The 24056-nt window shown below is 44.3% G+C and overlaps 1 pseudogene; it reads left to right on the forward strand.

Annotated features, from left to right (window-relative positions):
• Positions 1 to 1508: 1508 nt before the first annotated feature.
• Positions 1509 to 6232, forward strand: LOC144095571 (uncharacterized; annotated as a pseudogene).
• The last annotated feature ends 17824 nt before the right edge of the window (positions 6233 to 24056 follow it).

Genomic DNA, 24056 nt, shown 5'->3' on the forward strand with positions numbered 1-24056 from the left:
TGTACTGCTCAGATTAGAAAGCACCCTTTACGCCATCGCGATTGAGTATTGAGTGCAGGCAAGCTGGAAAAGCCGGTCGTGTACGGAACGTGCTGGCGGATACTATTTCGTGGCCGAAGCTGTGTTGTATAAAAGCGTCTGCTAGGTTGCCAGTAGCCTTCCGCCGGTGCGAACTCTCAACATCCGCGATTGCGAAATCCACCGAGATCGTACTCTGCTGGTCATACGTACCTGAGGTTTACTGACGTTGACGATGTCGGGATCTGCTCCGAAGGAACGGCGTAAGCAGTATCTGGAGCCCGGCGCTTACTTTGACGTGCCGAGCACAACTCTCTACAGGCGTCAAAAGGGCCATTTTGGGGCAGCCGTTGTCGGTCCGTTGAGTGCCACCGTGCTCACGGTCAAATCTACAAGTAATGGAGTGTCTCCAGCCGTCAACAAAGCGCACCTTCCACTGAAAGCACCGCGTAGGACAACACGGACGACGCAGCGGGCAGTACGGAGCCGAGGGATGAAGTGCACTCCACTGACTACCCAGACGTTCCGCCCATTGAAGGTGCCACGCAAAACGGAGCCAGTGGTGCAGCGGCCGACGCAGAGCCTCCAAGCTACGACTTTCAAAATGACGAGTTGCAACCAGAAAGTGATTCTTGCGCCGACGCCAGTTCTAATATGAGGGGTGACGTTGGCATGAACAGTGACTACGACTTTGAAAATGATGAGCTGCAACAAGAAAGTGACACCTGCAGCAGAACCAGTTCTGATGTGGGTGGTGACATTGGCCTCAGCAGTGGCAGTCCCACTGAAGAATCTGAGAATTCTGAAGATGAAGATGTTGGGTTGCCGTCATCCTTTGCACAATTCAGTAACGAAAAGTTGCCAAATGCAGAGGTGACCAAGATGGGCGCTATAGCAGCTGTTATGGCATATGGAGTATCAGATGGCCTAACATGGGCTGCTTTAGGGGACTTAATAAAGCTAATAAATTTTCTATTTGTACAAAATGTCTTGCCCCAAAGCACATATGCTTTTCGCAAACTGTGGTGCAAGGAAAAACAAGACATTGTGCAGTACCACTATTTTTGCGAGACATGCGGTGCTCTTCTAAATGTGATTGAGAAGTCAGCACAGTGCCCCAACTGCCGGTACAAGAGTGCCCTGCAGAAGCTCAAGGACCGCGGCTCATTTTTCATCATTCTGAATTTACATAAGCAATTCAGCTTTGCAATTGAAAGCACGAAGGCCCAGCTTCATGAAAACCTGGAGAAGCTGCAAGAGCCACAGTCTGTCATTTCTGACGTTACAAGTGCTCAGTGCTGCAGCAGAATGCGGGAAAGACTTCCGAAAGATGATCTCACTCTCACTATCAACAGCGACGGGAGTCCAGTTTAGAAATCGTCAAAGACTTCAGTGTGGCCCTTACAGTTCATTGTGAATGAACTGCCACCGCACTTGCGGTTTAAGCATCCTGTAGTTGCTGGCTCTGGTTCGGCAAGAAACATCCGAACATGCAACTTTTCTTGAAGAAGTTTGTAATTGAAGTCAACACTACCGAAGTAGTTAAGTGGACATATCTGACAACTACACACTACTCTAAACCAGCTGTGTTGTGTTGCTCAGTCCATGCGCCAGCAAGGACAGCGGTACTGAATATGGTCCCCTTCAACGGGTACTTTGGATGCCTCTGGTGCTTCGTCCGAGGAAAGCATGTTGAATGTGAGCAGTACCTGATGGTTCTTAACAGCTTGACACTGGTTTGGGTGATTGCTGAACACTGAACAGTTATCAGAGCTATCAGCAGAACTGATTTCAGAAGAGCCTTATTTTTTTAAGGGTGCCAGCTTATGGAAACTACTGTTCATGTGCTTAAGTGCTGTATTATCTTTTTGCCTCAAGGGAGCATGCGGTAAATCATAAAAGAACAGCTAGAAGCCAAAACCACGTACATGATTATACGCGACATGAAGCTTGCAGAAGGTTATGATGACATAATCAATGGCTTCAAATGGCCATCTGCACTCATGAATTTGGGCGGTAAGGGCATTTTTCTCCTTTCTTCCTTTCTTCTCTAGCTGGCATGGACTGACCGATCTCACAACTTCTACATATGTGGTAAAACATGTCCGAGGTATGAACGGTCGATTAGTAAAAAGGAAAATGAGGTTAATCGCCCTCACCATACATTCAAATTCCTGCATGATCAAGTTCATTTCTTGTTTTCAGCATTAAGAACAGTGATGCAAACTACATCCGTTTAGGTGGTGAGAGATAATGTGTAACCTGCGAATTCTTTCCTTAGTTACTCATGGAAACTCTCTTGGGTGGCAGTGCTTGCCATGATATGTGCCATTTTTCCACGTCATTATGCCGGATTTGTGGTGCACCAAGGCAGCCAAGCCTGTCATATACACAAGCCTAGATCAGTGCAGCATTTACATAAGCACAAGAGATTTGGCCTGCATGCTTTCCCAATGCTCCAGCCTTTCCACCTCAAGAAGGAGGAGCTTCACTTGCTTTTTATCCCCGGGGTTTTCTACACATTCCAAATGTCTCCACCAGGCCATGGTTTTCTTCAGCTATAAAACAATAGCACTAGGCTGCTGCCTTGTTTATTAAACTGTGCAACACTTAATGCAAAATTGGTTGCTTCCAGTATTTAGTTCCTACAACCCCTGCAATATGTTAATTTTTTGCAACTAATTTTTGGTAGTATTTTGTCTCATTTTATCCACCTTCAGTACCTACATTAGTGTTTTACTAATTCCTGTACTTTATCTCATGAAATTGTGCTGTATTTTTACTGATATTAGACGTTCTCTTTTATTTCAGGACTAGACCTTGTCAATGGGTTCAGTGTGGAATATATGCACTCCGTACTGATAGGCGTTGTAAGACAAGTGACCGAGACATTTTTGTCAACGTCGAACTCAGGTCAACACTTCTATGTTGGTAAAGCAATGCACTCAAAGCGGTTCATTCGTGATGCACTTACTAGTGACAGTGCACATTAAAGAACCCCAGGTGGTCGAGATTTCTGGAGCCCTTCACTACGGCGTCTCTCATAGCCTGGGTCACTTTGGGACTTTAAACCCCTATAAACTAAAACTAAAACTTACTAGTGAATGTTGCTGAAATATTACTGCTTTTTGTGGCACTGCATTTATTACTGATTATCGTCACTTTTTCAAATGCGCATCTTATTGCAGGGAAATGGCAGCTGAGAGATTGTAGACCATGCACATGCTATAATCTGTGGCCTTGGCTTTATTGAGTATGATTAATGGAAGGCACTGTTGATGGTGCCTCTACGTAGTGTACAAAATGTGGTGAAATAGTATGATGCAGCCGTTTAGTACTTACTACTAAGCTGGCTTCCTAGTGGACATATTTTGAGAAACCAAGATGACATAAGATGGTGGCAGCATATTTCATTATCAACCGGCACACATAGGGGCTAGTAGGCTGCTGTTAACTGCTGGGTAGGAAAACGTGCTGCATAAAATAAAAGGCTGAATCTTCTTTACAGTGTACTCAGCATTTAATCTTATTTTAATTGGTAGAAGCAAGTTGCAACCATATGCATGTACAGATATTTATATAGTGTGTATAGCAGTGGTTCTGCCTTTAATTTTTTTCTTTTCATCTGTTGGGATTTTTGTATTCTACAGGGTATTATCACCTTGCCTTATTCCCTCTGCTCACAACAGAAGTATGCACATTTATTTTGCAGGTCGTCCTTCTACACTTGAAGACATTAATTTTAAGGCTGTTGGCCATCAAACCTCCACACTGTGTGACAAGGCTGCCTAGGCCAATTAGAAAACGAGGACATTGGAAAGCATCTGAGTGGAGGCAGTGGATACTGTTTTATGCTCTGCCGTGCCACTCTTGAAAGACAAAGGCCTAGCGAAACCGACGGAACGTTGCCCCTCAGGGCGACCGATCGCGGAAGTAACACGCGCTGAAGTTGAGTAGAGACCACCCGCTGAGAAGACGTGGCCCGTGTCGCGGCGCCATTCAGTCATGGTGCCGTTCTGCAGGCGACTAAACAAAGTTTTTTCTGTCTCTGTCTCTCCAACAGTTCCGCTCGTTGCCTACAGAAGACCAAAAAATAAACAAAATTATGTAGTTCACTCTACTGTCAATAAGGTGAAGCCTGTTGGCTGCCTGCCTTGCAGGAAAAATCGATCCCAAGTTCGTTAGCAATGCGGACAACACTAGCTCGAAGCACTCTAATTTCAAACACTCCATTCGTGAAAACTTCAATTCTTACAATAGTAACATGAACCTTCGCATAGAAAACTTGAAGAAAAAAATCTTGCAATGATGTGGATTGAGAATAACTTGACTGCGTTTGTCGAGGAAATTTTTAATGGCTCTCAACTTCCCCTAATATTTGTTACTTTTTATTTTCAGAGCTGCTTCTGGAGGCACCTCTGCAAACTCTCAGAGGCTCTCCACATCCTTTTGCGAGAGGAGCTCACTCTGTCTGAAATTGCCAAAGCAGGTAGCTTATTACAGGTCCCATTTGTGAATATAGCATAGCTGTAAAGTAATTGACGTAATCATATAATTTTTGACTATGTAAGAATTTGACCTTTTTACACTCTTCTACAACTGTCTGCAAACCATTTTGAAATATTATTTACAATCATAAATGTTTTTCCTGCATAGTATATTAAGAATAGTTAATTTTGTGAACTGTGGTTCTAAAATATTCACAGAAGGCACAAACTGGTCGGTGCATAAACTTCAAAAATAACTCCTGCCATCTTGTAACCCCTTTTCCTCTTTTTTAGAGTGCCTTTCATATTATCCGATGTCATAGTATTCGTCATGTTAGATATATAGTTCTGTTTTTGTGCTATTTGTTCTTGTAGTTAACAACAACACTCCTGAAACATTATCCATTGCTTACCTGTTAAAAGTTGTGATGTGGTAAATTGGGTAATGATTCTTTTGCAGTAACACAGACAATTGAGCTAGTTGCTACATCTTTGAAAACTTTCGAAAGCGCTGCGACAGGAGACACAAAGAGAAAGACACGAAGGACAAGCGCTACTATCAACTGAAGTTTATCGGAAAAAACACAAGGTTAAATAGCTCACGCAAGGCAGCCAGCAGTGCATGCCCCTACCCCCAAAATGACAAAACCAATCATTGTGTTGAATTAAGATACCGACATTCACAATCATGGATTACAACATATGGTGTGGTGACGCATATGCCGGAGTTTTTGTGAATATGATATGCCTCTGATAATGCTGTTGTTAGTTGATTGGAATGCCTATACAGAATGTTTGTACTATTGAACACAGGTACACATGCATTTTTGTCCAACGGGTTAGAATTGTTAAGTTCGCTTTCTCTGTAATGCAGGGCCAAATTAGAGGTAGGAGTGCCCTTTAAAGACGAATTATGTTGGCGTAGCCGTGTGCAGCTTTTGCTTATCAGCTAGTGTCATGCAATCTTATGGTGTGTTCTTTCTGGAAGAGAGATTTCATGTTCCTGAACATGAAACTGCTTGTTTTCAATGAACCTTCGCATAGAAAACTTGAAGAAAAAAATCTTGCAATGATGTGGATTGAGAATAACTTGACTGCGTTTGTCGAGGAAATTTTTAATGGCTCTCAACTTCCCCTAATATTTGTTACTTTTTATTTTCAGAGCTGCTTCTGGAGAGCTTCGTCATTCAGTGCAAGAGATTATATGGGGTTGCCAGCTTGACATTTAATGTTCATGTGCTTCTTCATTTGGCTAATGGTGCTCGGTCACTTGGGCCACTGTGGGCACATTCTGCTTTTGTTTTTGAAGGTGGAAATGGACACGTAATTCGGCAGGTGTCGGCTGCAAATGGAATCCCTCAGCAAATTGTTGAACGCATTATTATGCATCGACAACTGCACAAGGTGATGAGCAGCAGCTTTCTGTGTCTCCACGAGAAAGAGTTTTGGATGGAGACCTTTGGGTATCCCCTTTTACAGAAGGCTACGCATGTTGGCAAGTTGTGCCTTTTAGGCAAGGGAAAAGACGTTGCTCTAAGCGCTGAAGAGCAGGATGCTGTGAATAATCGCTTAGGCACGAGTACATTCACAGCACTTCAGTACGAGCGCTTTGTACAAGCAAACAGGTCTTTAATAGCACTGCATACAAGCGACCATCCCGTTCTGACTCAACATTCATCAAAACATGCAGTGGCTCGTACGAGCGCATCGAAAAATATTATTACTAGAGGCCAAAATTTGCGTCTTGATCTGCAGACCAATAATCATTGCAGACAGGGATGCTGCACCACCGCACATCAAAGAGTGCTTTGTCTCATCTGGCAGAACACTTAATGTGGTACTGCCGGAGGAAGTGGCTGACTGCTGCCTTTTCATTGAATTTTTGCAGCAAGAAAAGACATTGATTTGCGACTTGCCAAATAGGATAGAAATGTATTGAGGCTAGAAGCAACTGGGTCAAGCGTCTGATCACATGCTTAGAGCATCAACCTCATAAATCCCGCAAATGTAATAATCTAAATTATCGTAATTACTTAAGCTAATAGCACTAACAAAAATAGTCATACCAGTACCTACGAATAACAAGGCTAGCAGCCTTTCATGGTCTGAGCATATCCTAACGTAGAAACTGAAAGTTCAAAATCACTCAACCGAAATCCCTCAAAATCACTCCGCAAACTCACCTAGAAAACGTTCATTTGCTCAAAATTGGAACTTGTGCCTCACCCATTTGGAACCTGCACCAAACTTATCTTATTTCAACATTAGAATCAGTGCAAAGGTGTGCAGCCCGGAAAATAGTGTGATGTTATGACAACAGCATCAGTGTTTCAGGCACAAAATTGTCGCTCGGCTTACCTCCACTGTCTTTTCATCACACAATTGCCGAAATTTGTCTTTTCCATAAGCTATAGTGTGAGCACTGACTGCGGTTTTATCCATCTCACCTATCTGTATGCCACTTCATCTTCCTCACCTGTGTATACTCATCATCATCACTTGTGCTTTTTACGGGTTGGAATAAACCTGGTTCGTGAAGTCTTGCCCTACACATACGTGGTGGAGGTGTGGGCTACAATTTCCCTCACTTGCACAAAACATTCCTACTTCCACCAAATAGAACATCGCGTCGTCTTTTCAACAATTTAAGTTTCCAGCATTTACATGTTTCCACTAATGCCTACCATAAATCCTTTTTTGCCATCAGCCATAGAACGTTGGAAGTAGCAGTTACCTGCTAGAGCCCATGGCAACTGAGTCCGATCTGAATAAATTCTCGAATCTACTGTTCAACCATACTTGTCATTAGCTGTAATTAGCACGCATTGCCTACTACTCCTTATGTATCACAAGTGCACTTCTTATTAACATCTTTTTATGAGTTACTTCTTGCACCCCTATTCATATTATCAGCACCCTTTTCGATGTTGCTTGTATTGCTGCGCGGCCACAGTGTACATAGGTATGTTTGCTTCACCCTTTTGCATTGCCCTATAATAATTTGCTCGCCATCTTTTGCTATGTAACCATAATGTCCTCTTGCTTTTTTGCTCCGCATTATGTAGTGCCTCACCTAAAGGCCCTTAAGGGACAATAAATGATGATTTTGATACAGGTTGAAAACATCTGCGGAGATGTACTGGCATGTGTTTGTGCCAGTGAATGTACAATAATAGTTATATATATCCTAGTGGAGCAGGATTCACTTATGCTACTTGGTGCTTATTTGTAGAAAGTACAGAACACAAAAGCAATACCTAAATGTGGATTCAGCTGAAATTCTGTCCCGCTGTGTTCTCACTTCATGTCATTTTTTTCCTTTCACTTGAGATCTGTATAGTAACTAGTGAAAGCTGAAATACTATGAACATAAAGTATTCTTTTATTTTTGCATTTCAAGTAGACAGACTGTGTGCAAACTGTCCTGCATGATTATATGTTTACTGTTTCATTTGCTTTATATATAGTGTATTACAGAATATATTTTTGAAGCAAATGTGTCCCTGTCTTTATACATGCATGCTCCAGATAAATTCGAAATTTGTCGATTGTTTAAAATAGCAGATGTACACACTGTAGTGCAATAAATAACAGTGTATAGCAGCTCACTTTTCTAACAAATTTTCGTCACTTGAGGGCGCCTAGTTCTGACAGCTGTTCTCTGAGGTGTTATCAAGAAAAGAAAATGGACCGCATATCGAATGAATTATTCTGAAAAATTTTACTTCCCAGAACCTGGAAATGCAATATTTTTTGCCATACAGGGTAAAAGCATGCCAGACCACATATTTCGCGTTCATTTTCTTAGTGTTAGGTTGTATACCAGAGCAAAAAATTTGGAGTTGTTTTCATGGTCCATACATAAACATGTTATCCTGCCGATATAGTACATTACACGGCACCGCACTAGAAAAACTTTGCATACATACTTTTAATTGTCTTCACCCATTGAAGTTATCTTCGAACGATTATTCAACAGTTGATTGAGCAATAAAAGTACGGTGTAGACAGCCTTAAAAGCAGACGTAGAGCTCAAAGGGGCATTCACTGGTGCGCAAAAGCCGTGTTTGAGACCTTTTTTTTAAGGTGCTTCATGTTAGGTGAAGGTGCCGTTATGCATGCGGTGAGGCTTTCGCGCGGCTCCTGCTTTTCTTGGTGGCATTGCAAGCGAATTGATAGGCTTAGCGGAGCGTTTAATTCTACCTTTGAGCAGAAAACTTGTTAACCTTGCTCCAAAACCGACGCTGTGTTGCTGCTGCTTTCTTAAAATTAAAAAAATTGATGTCGCTATAAAACAAGACTAATTTAATTTATTGAATTAAAATTGAAGGTTCCTGATTCGTTTTCGCCGTCAAATCTACGCTAGCCATGCACCCACGGCATCGCGGCACACCCGGCATCGCGCCGTTTGCTGCCGTGCACGAGCCGAACTCGTGGACTTAGCCGTTGCTGCGGTAGTGTTATTTACGAGTCCGCCCGCACTTTGGCCGCAAAGAGCGCTTAAAACGTGTTCTAACTGCCTGGAGACAGCCCCTGAGGTTCTCGGGTCTGGTCGGCCGGCCGCTTTCGTATGATAGCGTGCTCTGGGTGCACGATAGCGTACACCCAGAGAGCGCATATAAGTTCGTATAGTCCTCGCCTCTTCGCTCTGTTCCAAGACGGGCCTGCCAGCGTTCCTCTCGACCAGTATGTGCCTGCCGTGCTTGTTGCCTCTATGAAACGCGAAATCAGTCTTGATCGCTTTGAGGTCACCGCGGTGCTCTAAGCCGACTTCTTGTAGTGAAGTCCAAGCGCGACACTTAGATTTCTGCATTCGGGGGTAAGCTTTCCGAGGTCACCGAGTGCAACGCGTTTCGCGCTTCGACATCCAGGTGCGTCAGCCCTCTGCCAACCACGCAGGTTGCCTCGCATGACCGACGAACATATGACACCATCGCTCACAGCTAACAGTCTACACTCCCAGTATTATGCCAACATCCGCAATGAATGAAGTTTCTCCAGCAGTTGCTGCCACCACGTTGCCACGAAGCCAGCATCACGGATGAAATCCATTATGTTGACCCCTAGCGTCTGCTGGAAACCGCCATGGCCGCCGATACCAGCATCATGGTGGTCAATATAGCGCCAGCATCGATGACCGTACCACTATTTTGCCACTATAGCCACCAAGAATCCACTCTGATTCATCTATAGCCACCAAGAATCCACTCTGCTTCCTCTATAGCCACCAAGAATCCACTCTTCTTCCTCTATAGCCACTAACCATCCACTACGTTTCCGCTATGGATCTCGGTAGGATTTCCGATAGGGATTGCGGGAATTTGAAGACGCTTCAAGTTTAAAACTTCAAAATCACGATATTGGCTGTGCAAATGCTAGGATATTTTCTTTATTGAGCTTAATGCATATTTTAGGAAGCTCAAGACCTTAATATTTATGCTTAGCTGCTTGAAGTGCTGCACATGCACCGTATTTATTGCCTAGTCAATACGACTAGCACGGCGGCTTGAAAGAACAATTTTATATTCTAGTTATTTACTTACTTCTATTATCTATTGCATTAGTGGGCATGACCATTGTTTTAATTAAAATTTCTGGATGATTTTTGGTGTAAACGTATTTCATTAAGTGGTAGAAACATGAAGCTCTCTCAATGACTTACCTAAAATAGTTCATCGAAGATATTTAAGTGCTGAATCAATATTCAGCGTGGTAAAGCACAATCAGAACCGATATAGTCACTCTATGACGAAATCAACTTCAAGGATAAAATTTGTACTAATATATAAATTATGTAGTTAAAAAATCTGATGCCATATTGAAAACCTCATTCAGTGTTGTATATCATACCGATGACGCCTGCGATGAGTCAAAACTCGCCTTAAAAACCTTCTTTTCTTTGACTCGCTCCTCACATCGCGTTAGACATCGTAATCGCGATAGAGTAGCGCGGTCGCGACGATGGAACGAGTGCCTTAATCACTGTGAAAATTAACATCCCCTATCATACTTAGACAGACGATGGTAAAACGTAGGTAAGGCTACTACACACTACAGCTCTGGGGCACGCGGGAGAGAAACTGCCGTATAAGCTAGGCAAATCAATATGCATTCCGCAACACGTCAGATGCACGCGTATTTGCGAGCAAAAAAATTAATGTCAACAATGCAAACGCTTTTCGCTGAAACCCGCACTGAGTTCCAGAAATTAAAGTGGATATTATGGGTGCATTCTATGCACGAACAAATGCAAATAGAACACCACCAGCAGTGTCAACAAATGGTAAGAATAGCCTGCGAAAACACACACAATGGCTAGGAACTTAATCACGATTATCTGGCTCCTGATGATCGCGAAAGAATTTTCATGGGTACACACTGCTTTAGGTACCACGAAATGCACAGTACCTCGCAGTGGACAGTGTCGTTTGTCGGAACCAAGACCTTAAGGCCGTTATCAGGATTCGCTTTTTGCTGCGGCTATCATTTTTTTCCTCGAGGAAACGCGAACAGTACGAAGTCATTTTCGTGCCGGCTTGTGCAATGCAATATGCCGCAGTCGGGCATAATGCGGCACTAAATGTAGAGATGGAATTGCCAGCGTGTAGCCCAACGGAGCTCAACCTGCAGCAGGGCCAGACGGCCTGCGCACGGCGCAGGCGAAAAGCGAAAACACAAGCAACACGATTCTTTCGCTCGTATTTCCTGGGCGACGACCAGAGGGGCAATCATCGTTCAGAAAAGCGTCGAGTGCAGAGACAGGCGCGGAGGACGTGAGATGGTTCGCGGCGCGGGGACAAAGTTCACAAAAGTTCGCTGCTTTCAATATCAAGGGATTTAGTTGCAATAGGGCGCTTGCTGGTCTTCTGCTGGTTGTACTGGTTTCTGTCGGGTACTTACTGGTTTTCTGCTGGTTGTACTGGTTTAAGAAGCGTGCTTATACTGGTTGCCTGCTGGTTTTACTGGTTCCAGCAGGGTACCTAATGGATTTCTGTTGGCTGCACTGGTTCCGTCTTAAGGAATTTTCGCTGTTCTATTAAGAGAGCTTTTTGCTCTGTTTGCACGGCGTAATATCCTTCACCTAACAGAATCTTGCTGCTAAATCTATTCGAGTGTGAGGGCTCAAAATCGAATAAATAGTGTAAATATTTAATGAGACAGCTTTGCTTAATAACCATTTCCCACAAACCCCTGTGGGACAACCATCTTTGGGGGATATATAAGCCTGAGCCCCTATGGTATTAGAATGTGAGTACTAGTTAGACATGCAATTTTTAGGTATAATATACAGCTTTACTGTTGCTGGTTCCTGGTTTTCACGCGGGGTTTAAAGCTGCGTTTGTATTCCTAATACGTGCAGACATGCATGGTCCTGCAGGATAGCTTTACCAATTTACCGTAGCTTTCGAGTGTTTTTTCGCCCTTTTTTGCGCTTTTAACGTTTTGGAAGGTACTATTCGTTTTTAACGTTTCAGAAAGTTTCGAAAAAAGAGGACATATTGTAGAAATGATTTATCTCAACATCATAAAATGTAATGTTTGGGTGCTATATGGAAGCTAACGGCTCCAGCACCAACTGGTTCCAGCACCAACTGCTTCCAGCAGCTACTGTCTCCGTAGTGCACAGGGCACAGACCACAGGGCACAGGGCAAAACAGCAATCGTCGCCAGAAAAATTCGCCAACCAGCAGAAAACTAGAAACGAACTTAAGCCATGCAGCCCAGTTAGTTCACTGCTAACCCAATGCACACTTAATGTTGACTGGTACGGAATTCTTGGCACATTCGCGTGTGGAAGGCATTTATTAGTTCAACGACTTTTTTTCTTTGTGCCTGAAAAGAATTGTCACTTTTGTAAACAGGGGTGTGTATTTTTTCCTTTTCCTCTCCGTAATTTTCTACCAATAGGTTTACTTTCAGGAGCGAGTGTTACGTTGAGAGCACTCGTCCTTGTGTCTTTTTTTCTTAATCCTTACGCGCTGTTGGGAATGCTAGATGTGAGTTGAGCGGAGAATATCTCACTTCAGCCGCCGAATCGCTAATTTATGTAGGCTGCAGCAGTTCTAAAATCACGTCGTTTTTTTTTTTCTCGCAGCGCTTACGCAAACGCGTGTATGCATGCAGGTCAATTTTTGAAGCTCGATGCGAGCGCGTGGTCCTGAATGCGTTTTGGGCAGTCAAAGGCGCTTGCGCTTCGAGATGAGCTGAAAAATAGAAGTTGCACATGCTACGCCTTTAACTTTAATTTGCTGTATTAAATAAAAGGTCGAATGGGCGGTTCTTTCTACGTGCACAACATTACACGCATAGAAGCAAAGCGGGATTATAACGCCCTCCATTATAGTACTTGACTTCATGGTGAAGCTGCTGCATGCAGGCGCAATATGCAGGTACACTGGTATTCGAGCTCCACTAAAAACACGGATGACACCTGTAGCAGCGCTCGCATCGCCAGTGGAGCTGATGAATAATAATAATAATATTAATTGGTTTTCTGGGGAAAGGAAATGGCGCAGTATCTGTCTCATATATCGTTGGACACCTGAACCGCGCCGTAAGGGAAGGGATGAGGGAGGGAGTGAAAGAAGAAAGAGAAATAGGTGCCGTAGTGGAGGGCTCCGGCATAATTTCGACCACCTGGGGATCTTTAACGGGCACTGACATCGCACAGCACACGGGCGGCTTAGCGTTTTTCCGCCACAAAAACGCAGCCGCCACGGTCGGGTTCGAACCCGGGAGCTCCGGATCAGTAGTCGAGCGCCCTAACCACTGAGCCACCGCGGCGGGTGAGCTGATGAAGACAAAAAAGGGAACGCAGTCTTAAAGTGTGGAAGGTGATCCACATTTATTTGATGTCCCGATAGCTGCGGCTGGTGAGCCGGCGGACCGGGTGGTAGACGTTGCTGGCCGGGCCGGTTGCTAGAGAGTTCTGAGTTGCGCGAGCCAGGTCGCGTTCCTTTTTTTTTTGAGCTGATGAAGACAAAAAAGGGAACGCGACCTGGCTCGCGCAACTCAGAACTCTCTAGCAACCGGCCTGGCCAGCAACGTCTACCACCCGGTCCGCCGGCTCACTAGCCGCAGCTATCGGGACATCAAATAAATGTGGATCACCTTCCACACTTTAAGACTGATCGCAATTGAAAGCGCGATGCAATAGAGCCACTTTGTGCGGCCTTAAGATCTACCACAGAGTACACATTTTAATCCAAAAGTCATGGTCAAGACCTCTGTGTTGTTATCTGTCATCATGCCTAGCGAGATGCCGTCACAGAGTCCGGTGGAACAGGAGCTATCCGGGAAGAAGCGCCGAATGACAGGTCCATCCGGCTCATAGACGCCCAAGACTGTCGGAAAAAACAGGCCGAGAAACGAACGGCACAGAAAGGACAGTAAAGGCACTGACTCGCAACTCTGATTTTACTCACAAACAGCAGAATACGTGAATATGCTGAACAAAGGCATATAATAAAGGAAAAAGAAAAGTCATTGAGCCGCGGCTATATATGAGAACTCCTTTTCATGCAGGACAATTGAAGGGTTACTAGCTCTTGTGTTCCCCGCAGGGACATCTGCAGCGTGCAAATGTTGGTAAGCTTTGAAATCACGGGCAATTGAGCATCAGCGGGAGCATCCCCGGAATGGGCTGGTGGTGAAGAGTGCGTTGACATGGATCCGAGCGCTGGTGCTTAGCCGTGCGTGGCTCATCCATTTACGGAGAAATTTGGATCCTGGTGGCTGACCCGATGCCGAGCGTTTATACCTTTAAGGCCCCTCGGCGGAGGCAATACACCACTTTGGCCCCAGCTTCCTTTAGACGCCACCTCCGGCCAGACTCGACCGGGGTAAATCGGCAGTCACCTTTTTCTGTCCTCCTCTTAATCTTTCAATTTCCTGTTTATTTCTCAAAACTCTGTTGTTTCTCCCTCCCTAATTGGTTTTTCCTTTTTTTCCTGGCGGCAAGAGTTAATATTGTGTCACCATGTACCCTGAGTTGCGCCAACTTTGGTTACAGTTAAAGTGTACAGCTTGCATGAGCTTAACACACATGGAAGTTCCTGCCCTGTCTCTTTGTTAGGCTACTCTGTGAGTGGCTGGCACCACAACCGAACAACACATACATTTTATGACTCCCCCTCTCCCCCAAAACGATCGCCTTCACAAGAGAGCACGGACAGATGCAACTACGCAATTTTCAGCAAAGCAAAAACATTTCCAAAGTATCATGCTCTTCATAGCCAAGAAACAGAAAAATTCCGCAATAACCACGTCCCCATTCTTAATGCCCAAATGTATAACCGATTTCTTGCGTACAGACTACAAATTATTCAAAGTGTCTAGTGTCACCTTGAACGCACAAACAGCCGAATACTCGAAACTTTATGGCCTAGTATCCATAGGAGAAACAGCGTCTGCGGTGTGATTTCTAAATCAGACTTCGTCCGCCTAACTGAGGAGAACATGCTTGAGGGTCTCAGAGAAAAGAATGTCCTAAATGTACATCGTATTTAAATAAGGAAAGAAGACAGATATATCCACACAAGCCATCTGGTCCTGACTATCTTCTCGAGCACACTCCCTGAGCCCATAGAAGCAGGCTATCTCAAAATTAACGTTAGACATTACATACCAAATCCGCGCCGATGCTTCAAAACCCAAAGATACGGTCATGGGTCGCAAAGCTGCCATGGCCGCAAAACTTGCGCTAAATTCACCTCAAAAGAACATGCTTTCGAAACCTGTGAAGGACCAGCACTGTGCCGCACAACTGCAAAGGTGATCACTGCGCCTATCAAGGTCATGTACCTGATGGAAGAACGAGAGAGAGAGACAATGAAGACAAAACAAGATATCACATTTAAGGAAAGGTGAAGACTCATCTACGCAAACAACAGTTTTAGACGTTCCCACGAAGACAAACTCTGCTGATGTGGTGCACAGGGGCGGAGCACAACATGGCACTACGGCATATGCCCAGGCCACTTCAACCGAGCCTATGAGAGGGACAGCGTTCACTGTCCTGCAAACTCCAAAGCACTGAGCGCCGGCCCATGGTTCGGGAACCCGCAGGACATCCTCCCCACCGAGGGTTTCCTGCCCGGCATCGCGGCCCTCGAGCACCTCTGGTGAGGTGATTGATGTGTTTCCCACTCCACTTTGCAGCGGCAGAACGGCTCTCTTGAGCGAAGAAAAGTCCGAGCCGTGGTAACGGGGCGTGAAAATAAATCCCTTCTATCCCCACTAAGAAGCATAGAAACTTGACTTTCTTGGTTCAATGGAACTGTAGAGGTATGCTCAGGAATAGCAGTGACATAGCACATATTCCAGAAACAACGTTGTCTATAGCTTTACGTCTTCAGAAAAGCGACTTTGGTCCACAACAAGCGAATGCCCTAAAACGCTATAAAAGATTCCAACGCCACGCCTGCAAGCAAATAGACGCTCAGGAGGGGTCCAAATTTTCAAAACAATAACAATCTGCTCTGTATAACTTCCTCCACCGTTTACATTAACAGTCCCGGATCTACAAGAACTGATCGACGAACTTCCAGAGCCATACTTGTAGCTGCGGATTTTCATGCTCACTCTGCTTTTTTGGGGGAAGCGAACGCTCCGACTCTAGGGGCCAAACGATCGAAGACTTTTTCCTCACAAATAATATGTCTTTTAAACAAGGGGAGGCCACATACTGCTCCCCAATCTGTAGGAAAATGAGCTGTCTAGTTTTCTCTTTTAGTTCACCGTCTGTTCATCGACAACACATATGGCAGCGATCACCTCCCTGTACTAATCCTTTTATCAGCTAAAGCGGAAATCATCCGAACAAAAATCACGACGTTGGAAGATTCACTAGCACACTTGAAACTTTTTAGAGCAAAAGCTGCTTTAGAAGTTTTAGAAAATCTCGGCACCGATAAGGTAAATGAAATGTTCACGAATTGTCATAGCTTCCGCACATCTAGCTATTCTCCTGTCATCAGTACCGGTGTGAACAAAACACAAAATACAGCTGATACACGTATGCAACGGAGCAAAAAACTACAAACATAGAGCGTGGAGTTAATTTTGCCGGCATGAGACAGAAGAGAAGGTCGCAGAATTTAAGAAGGCAAGAGGTAAAGGTCGGTGCGTCCATCGAAGTGCTGAGAAAACATCATGGCAGGGCTATGCCTCATCAATAAACAGTTCAATCACATATAAACAATGTGGGAGCGGGTATGAAAATTAAATGGCAACTTCTCACCGTTGACAGTATTTTTAGCTGCATCTGACACACAAACAAGCATGGGGAAACAAACAGATATATGGAGGAACATTCCGTTGCAGTTTCCAGTTTCTCACACTATATTCAGTTTTTTTAATACAAAAATGCAGCCTTAAAACAAACTTGCGATGCGTGGAGGTGAAAACGAACAATATAACAATTTTTTAGTCTCCAAGAAATATATACAATGCAAGATATACAAGAAATACATGTTCCGCGACCCAATGACATACAGTGCGGATGCTCGGGAAACCAAGGTGTCGCTACTCACCACCATCTGCATGTTGCAGATGCCCCTGCGGGGGGGAGGGAGATCAAAGAGTAAATTTTTTAAATCTATAAAACCACAGGGTTGCTTCGACACTGATGGATTACAAATCAAACCTCTAAAATAAGTTTTAGATACATTTTCCCCTGTATTACAGCGCTGCTTCAAATGTGTTTTTACTCGTGAAATTTTTTCTAAAGGATTACAGACCGCTTAATTTGTTGACTGCGTATTGCTTAAGAGTACGTATTGCGTATAGGGGGAGTATGGAACGTTGTCTGAAAATATCACCTTAAAACTGTACGCTTGCTCTTTTCTAAGGATATTCGGAACAAGTCATGTCCGAAAGACTTCTTTCCTTAAAAAAAGGTAACACTGTATCAATATTGTCTTATGAAAGGTAATTCAACAGAACGTGGTGCTTGCACATAGAGCAGTAATATCAGGAGCACTTCAACGAGAACTGCATGTTTTACGTTTTTTATCGACTGTCTTAAAGCTTTTTACAGGGTCAATCACCTGACTTCTTTGAAGAAAATTAGTCATCAGGTTTTTGTTCACTCCCTATTTAATGACCTAATCACACCTTACCTTTAGTAGCCAAGCAGAAAGTAATAAAAATTATGCCTGTCATTTAAGTTCTATATTGTCAGGGGTGCAACAGGGAAGCATTCTTGGGCGATTGTTATTGTGTAAATGCATCAATGACCTAGTTGAATACTGACAGCTCTGCTAAGTTTGACTCTGATGACAACGCATCCTTATCAATGATTGCGCGATATCCAAATGGCTTTGTTAACAAAGCAAACACTTCATTAATGAAGCTATCATTTTGGTAGACAGAAAATTCTCTTGTGGTGAATGCAGCCAGAACATAAGCTGTCCCTTTTCGATCTAAACATCGCAAAATCCATTTGCAATTTAAAAACTTGCTCATTAACAGTGTGCCTCTTCCTAAATAATTGGCAGTGTTTTCACAACAGCACATGTCTTGCGATCCGTAAGTAGACACGATAGGGGCAAAATGTGCTCAGTTTCTGGAGCATACAAGTCAAGGAAAATAAGATGCCCGTTATAGCATAAATGATGGTAGTCAACAGCCACCGAAACCAAGGTGCATAGGAAAAGTCTTTTTTTATTTGTAGTTTTTCACTAATGGTAAATAAGAGCACAATAAAAACAACCACACGCCCTCCGTGGGATTCGAACCCACGACCTTGGAATTTTGCGTCAAGTGCTCTATCAACTGAACTACGGCGACGGCTGTCTAATCTGATTTCCGGGGAATTTATAAGTCATGTAAGCTAACCTTGAGAGTGTTATGCAGTGGTACCCTCGTTCACAGCGTCGGACTTCATGTGTCCTCTATTACCGCTAGAGAAAGCGAGAGAAACAACTTTAATTTGCACCCGTCAAAAAGGAAGGGGGAGAAGGCTATAGCCTAAACCCCCGAGTGCCACTTAGGAACGTAGTCGAACTGTGAAGGCGAAAGCTGTGCGAGAACACTCTTATGCTAGCTATGACCTTAAGGCTGTCAGATTAGAGGCCTTCGTTGAACTACTAAGTATCCGGAGCACTTTGCCAAATTGACATTGCCTCCTTAGCAGCGCAAAACTTATTCACAACTCGCTCTTATATCTGTAGTCCGTTACTGTGATTTTGTCTGAGGGACGACCACCCTACTCCCCCACCCAATATGATGAGATTTGGCAGGATCCGCGCAGACGCAAGAAATATGGTGATCAGATGCTGCGCTATTTGGGTAAATTTGCCTTCCAATGTGATAATGTTGACTTTCTGTTACCATTTCTCGTGTGCAAAGTGTAACTCATATATTCTGTGCGTGTTGTTTGTTCCTGATTTAGGTATTTTGTATAGTTATTCCCAATGCTGTGTTGCTGTCTAGCCCTAATTTGAAGCTTTCTGTGCACTGGCCGCAAGATTAATCTGTATAGATACTCATGTTGAAATGAAATTGTATTGAATGGAAACCTACAGCATTTGCGAGGATTTGCTTCAATCACTAAAGAATCTCGCAAAGAAAGCGCACCGGCACTCATAAATTGCGAGCGCCGCGAGTGTTTCATGCGGCAAATTACTCCTTCCGAGTGCGCCGCTTACGAAATGTTCAACGTTTCTTTCGCGTCTGTCGCGCTGAGTAGTGATGAGTCTTATGACGTGTAACATGGAAATGGCATTGCAACACATGTGCACAAACAACTGCACATAAATCACTGTACGGATAAGTTTAGCCTTTCCAACCTGTAGTGGCTCGTTGCGTCGGAAAATCTCTGCATTAAGGGAAGGAATGTTGCCCTGTCATCAGAAAAAAAAAAAAAAACTAGCACGGAAATCTGTTCAAGGCCACAAAAAATTATAGCTTTTCTCTAAGCCACTAAACGGTCAATTCTTGGAACAGTACGTCATTAAATTTAACCATGTGGTGTTAAGCCTGCAATGGCAATTTCGAAAGAAAATACTATAGGCAGCGCAAAAAGCAATTGTATATTTCTAGGGACAGATTTATTACGCTCAGACAATCCTTGCGTTCATAGCATCATGCTAAGGTAGCATAAGCGACCTGTTCTGACCGGCTATACTGCAAGTCACGTGACACCAAGTGATTACTTTACCATCCTGACGACAGTCTTGTTGAGTACCTTATTTTATTCGAAGTACCTTTTGTGTCATAACCATCGTGATTGAGATGAAAATGTGTGACGTCATTTTTCAAGTGACACGAAGTCATGCATCGGCTGATCACAGAGACTTTGTGCTGGTCATTACTCTATAGAACGCTACGCATATGTTGCCACGGTATTTAAGGCGTGATACTATGCTGCGAGTTGCGGAAGACTGCCGGTGCATAACACCTATCAGTTTCGCGCACTGTACGCACTGCATCCTTCATTATACAAGCTGGGAGGTATAAACACCTAGTCTAGCATTGTAAGGGTTTAACAGGTTACGTTACCGCAATCATGACTTGCTTAATGGGTGCCTAATTCTTGTTAAATACAACTAATTTGTAGATCGCGTTGTAAGTCTGAACAGGCTGATGATGGGAATTTTGAGGAATAAACTAGCGGCGCTTAAATTAATTTCTTTCAGACTTGGATAAACATCTGTGCCACCTGGAATAAATTGGTTTAGCTTATTCGGGTTTAACTTCCCAAAGCGACTGAGGCTATGAGGGAGGCCGTAGTGAAGGGCACCAGAAATTTCGACCACCCGGGGTTCTTTACCGTGCACTGACATCGCACCGTACGCGAGTCTGTATAATTTCGCCTCCATCGAAATACGATCGCCTTGGTCGGGATCGAACCTGCGTGTTTCGGTTAAGCAGCCGAGCGCTATTACCACTGATTGAATCTCGGGTTACACATTCGGGCGGTCAGATTTCAGTGAGCAGGAAAGACTAGTCGTTTGATTCCGAGAATGATGCAGTTTGATTCAAAATACTTGCTATAAGCTGCACCAGGAGTGAGTTTTCGAAACTTGTCATGTTAACCGCTGCTGTTCTGCTTCGAAGGTCGGACAATCGCTTCCCTGTAGTATTTTCCGATCATAATTGCGTTTTTATCCTCTTGAGACTGTCATTCGTTGTGCATATTGCATAGGTATGGTGACTGTCGTAGTCATTATATAGCTAAAGCTTTGCGCTGCTGAGGAGTGTTTGTACCGTACGAGATGAAGTGCGCACAATGGGAATCTGCTTTTCACAACTGAATACGTAAGACATATACCAGCGGGAGGTGAAACAAAGTTGATCTTTTTCACCTGCATCAGAGAAAATGGCTGCTACGTCTAACAAGTACATCTAGAGCACACTCCACTCGAGAGCTTTTGTCCTTTTGGAGAACGATGTCAAAAGCGAAGGAAGCGTAACAATATTTATAAGGTTAAAATTTCCGGCCTAGCGTTGTATATGGCATTAATATTCATAATTAAGTAAGAGGGAAAATATAGTGATGGATGCCGACATTACTGAGAAATTTCTACAATGCTGCTCTGATATCACCTGCAGCCATATTGGCGGACAGGTATAAAAACATCAGTTGAAGGACAGAATGAATAATCTTCGCTATTAAACACACAACCTTTTAGACCACGCACATCCGCAAGATGCACCTGCTTCTCTCTGCACTGCATCTGCGCTTCCTCTGCTTTCGTTTTCTGTGTGCCACGGCCCCATAGAATTAAGCGCGGCGTGCTTATCTGACGGCCGTCAAGTGCTCCAAGCTGTTGGTCGTCATGTAGATAAGTCTCGTCAACGGGCTTGCGGGACTAACATCACGGTTGCAAGGAGGACGGCATGCTACGGTAACAAGCGTTTGTCGTTTTTTTCTGTTTTTATTGTTTACGTTCACTATATATTATCACTTTTCGTTCTTCAAAAAACTCAGTTGCCAGTCTGCGGTTGTCTTGCCTTTGTCTCGCCTTTGTTGCACTGTTCACCCACCATGCACTATAACAAGATCTCTGCGCTCGTGCTTTGGTTGTTTTCCATGTATATTCAAGAATTTATAGGGCGCGTGTTGAGCCAACATAACAACATTGTATTAGGCGGCATAATTTCTGGACACCGTTGAATGTGCGCACGACACTAAACATGGGAAGAACTTTGCACGGAGAGACGACACAACTCCATGTTTTGCACAGAAATACGTTCATGGCCTATACAGGCCGCCCACAATTCCTTTGCACACAGAACCAAATGCGGTTCCGTGGGCGTGGGTCAATAGCGCCGTCCTAATCTCTGTTATATCTATCTTGCCGCTTTTTCACTTGCAGGTTGCACTGGCAGCATTCAACGCTAGGCAGCCCCTCCTGGCCAACTCGACTGCCGTTGAAGCTCTCGACAAATTAGCTGTCGGGGAATCTAACTCGCTCGAAGACTGGGCCTGCGAGCGGCCAAAATAAACAATATTTAGGACAAAGCATCTGCATTGTTCGCATAAATAGTACTGGTCGCAGACCGCTCAAGGCTTTGGAACGTTGCCTGTCAAACTCAAGCAAATGGCTACATTTATCGGGGGTTTAACCACAATAATGATTTGCTTACAAGAAATCAGACGAGAGAATAAGGTGGCCTGGAGAGCGAAATTCTCGCTGAAATTATTCTCATGAAGTTATTTTGTCCGCAATTTTACACAAGAATGAGAATAAAGGTGCATCCTTGTAGTCAATTTGTGCCCAGAGGAGGGCAAGTGATTTTACCGAAATAGTCACCAGTAGACTTAGGTTACCCTGCCGAAAGTTTTTCATATTTTCTTGTGTTATCAGAGACGTGATATGGTCTGTATTATAGCGCCTGTACCAGAACTGTAAGAGATTCCAGAGAACTGAGTCATGTGACCAGCTATTCATGGCAACTTCGATTGAGCTTATGTTTCTGAAGCCGGCATAATTACAGTGGCACTCAGAGTGGCAAACGGCCCTCAGCACAGCAATCAAGTCTGGCCAAGTGATTGCTGTGGTAGAGTCCAACCATAGTCGCAGAAGAGGAGTGACAGCGCAGTGCTTGCGACGTTCACCTGCTAAGCAAGTTGCGGTACTAAAGTTTCTGCCGTGGTAGCGCATTGCAAAGCAGGCAATATGCGAATGAATTTCAGAGGCTGATGACACTCCCTGGCCGAAAAAAATTTGCACTTGAACAATTCGTTCACAAGACCTGGAGTATTAATCATAATCGGATGGATTCCATTTTGAACTTCAAAATATAAAGAAGAAATCTGCTTAGGAACTTTTGGAAATGTTTCATGAGAGCTTGAAACATATCGTATTCATCCTCTATATCGTAACGTTTTTTGTTAATCTGACTGTTTGTTTGGAGCCTCTCGGTGCGGTAACTTCATCAGCTAATCAAATGCGAGAAATATGTCAACCAAAATGCGCTTGATCTGTTAATACCTCCGCAATCAGGGCCTAGCATCGTCTATGTACGCGCTACTATATGCTATGAGGCTGGAAATAAAAAGCACCGCTGCTCACACGATAGAAGGAAGATGGCATTGCCATTGGAAATAAGGTAAGTTTGCCCGCTTCAGAAGTAATGGCGCTCCTATAATGACGCGGTCTCCCCTTGTTGCATATATAGCCTTTGGAGTATTTAGCAGACTTCAGCTGACCGCCTGCCGCATGTTCGTTAACGGCAAACGCGGATGGGCGCTAACCGTCAATGGGAGCCCTTTTAGAGTAACTAGTCCGGAGCGGTGCGCGGGATGCGCCCAAGTATTCAGAGCTCACCTAGAAGTCAACCAGCCTAGAAACATCTGTTTCTGAGCAGAGGCGCAAGCTACAGCGAGAAAAGTCGATTCCCCTCGTTGAAGCGTTTCTCTTTCACGCATTAGAGATGTCTGAGTGCCTCCAACGAATTTGTTTCGTTGTAGTTGCTGTGACGGGCACGAAAGCCAGAACAAGCTTGTAGGTGCGCTGGGAAGTGACCAGATTGAGGAACAAGTATGCGGTTATTCAGTTGCAAATCTTTCAAAACAAGTACCGTATACATTGCTGTGGTTTGTAATACGTGCGCTGCAAGCATGCGCACGCAGCTAGACATTTATACAATCTTAAAACAAAAAAATGATGCTTGTTTAGTCAGAACAGAGAGCTCCTTTCGTGCATTTAACGGCGAAAGCCTTTGATGGCTCATACTCGCGGTGACCGTCTGTCCGGTCACGTGACCTCGCGGTGTCTATCGGTTACATTTTGCCCCCTAGGTCACGTGACCATGGCCAGGGCGTGACCTAGCCAGGTGACCCAGGTCACGTGACCTAGGTCACGTGGCGCAACGCTCGCGCCAGCTGCTCTTCTCGGTTATGAAATGAATTCAAGCGCGGCAAATTCAAATCTGTCCAATGAGTCGCAAACGGGATCCAATCCAATCCACGGAGCTGTGCTGACGTGTCTCGCATGGGCTCCCGCCTCGAAGCCACTTTTCGGCAGAAAGAGTCAGCCTTCGGGCTCGAATATTTTGGACGACATCCGGGCCATTGTCCAGTGCCTGCTGCAGCCGGAT

The sequence above is a fragment of the Amblyomma americanum genome, chromosome 6, assembly GCF_052857255.1.
Source record: "Amblyomma americanum isolate KBUSLIRL-KWMA chromosome 6, ASM5285725v1, whole genome shotgun sequence".
NCBI lineage: Eukaryota > Metazoa > Arthropoda > Arachnida > Ixodida > Ixodidae > Amblyomma > Amblyomma americanum.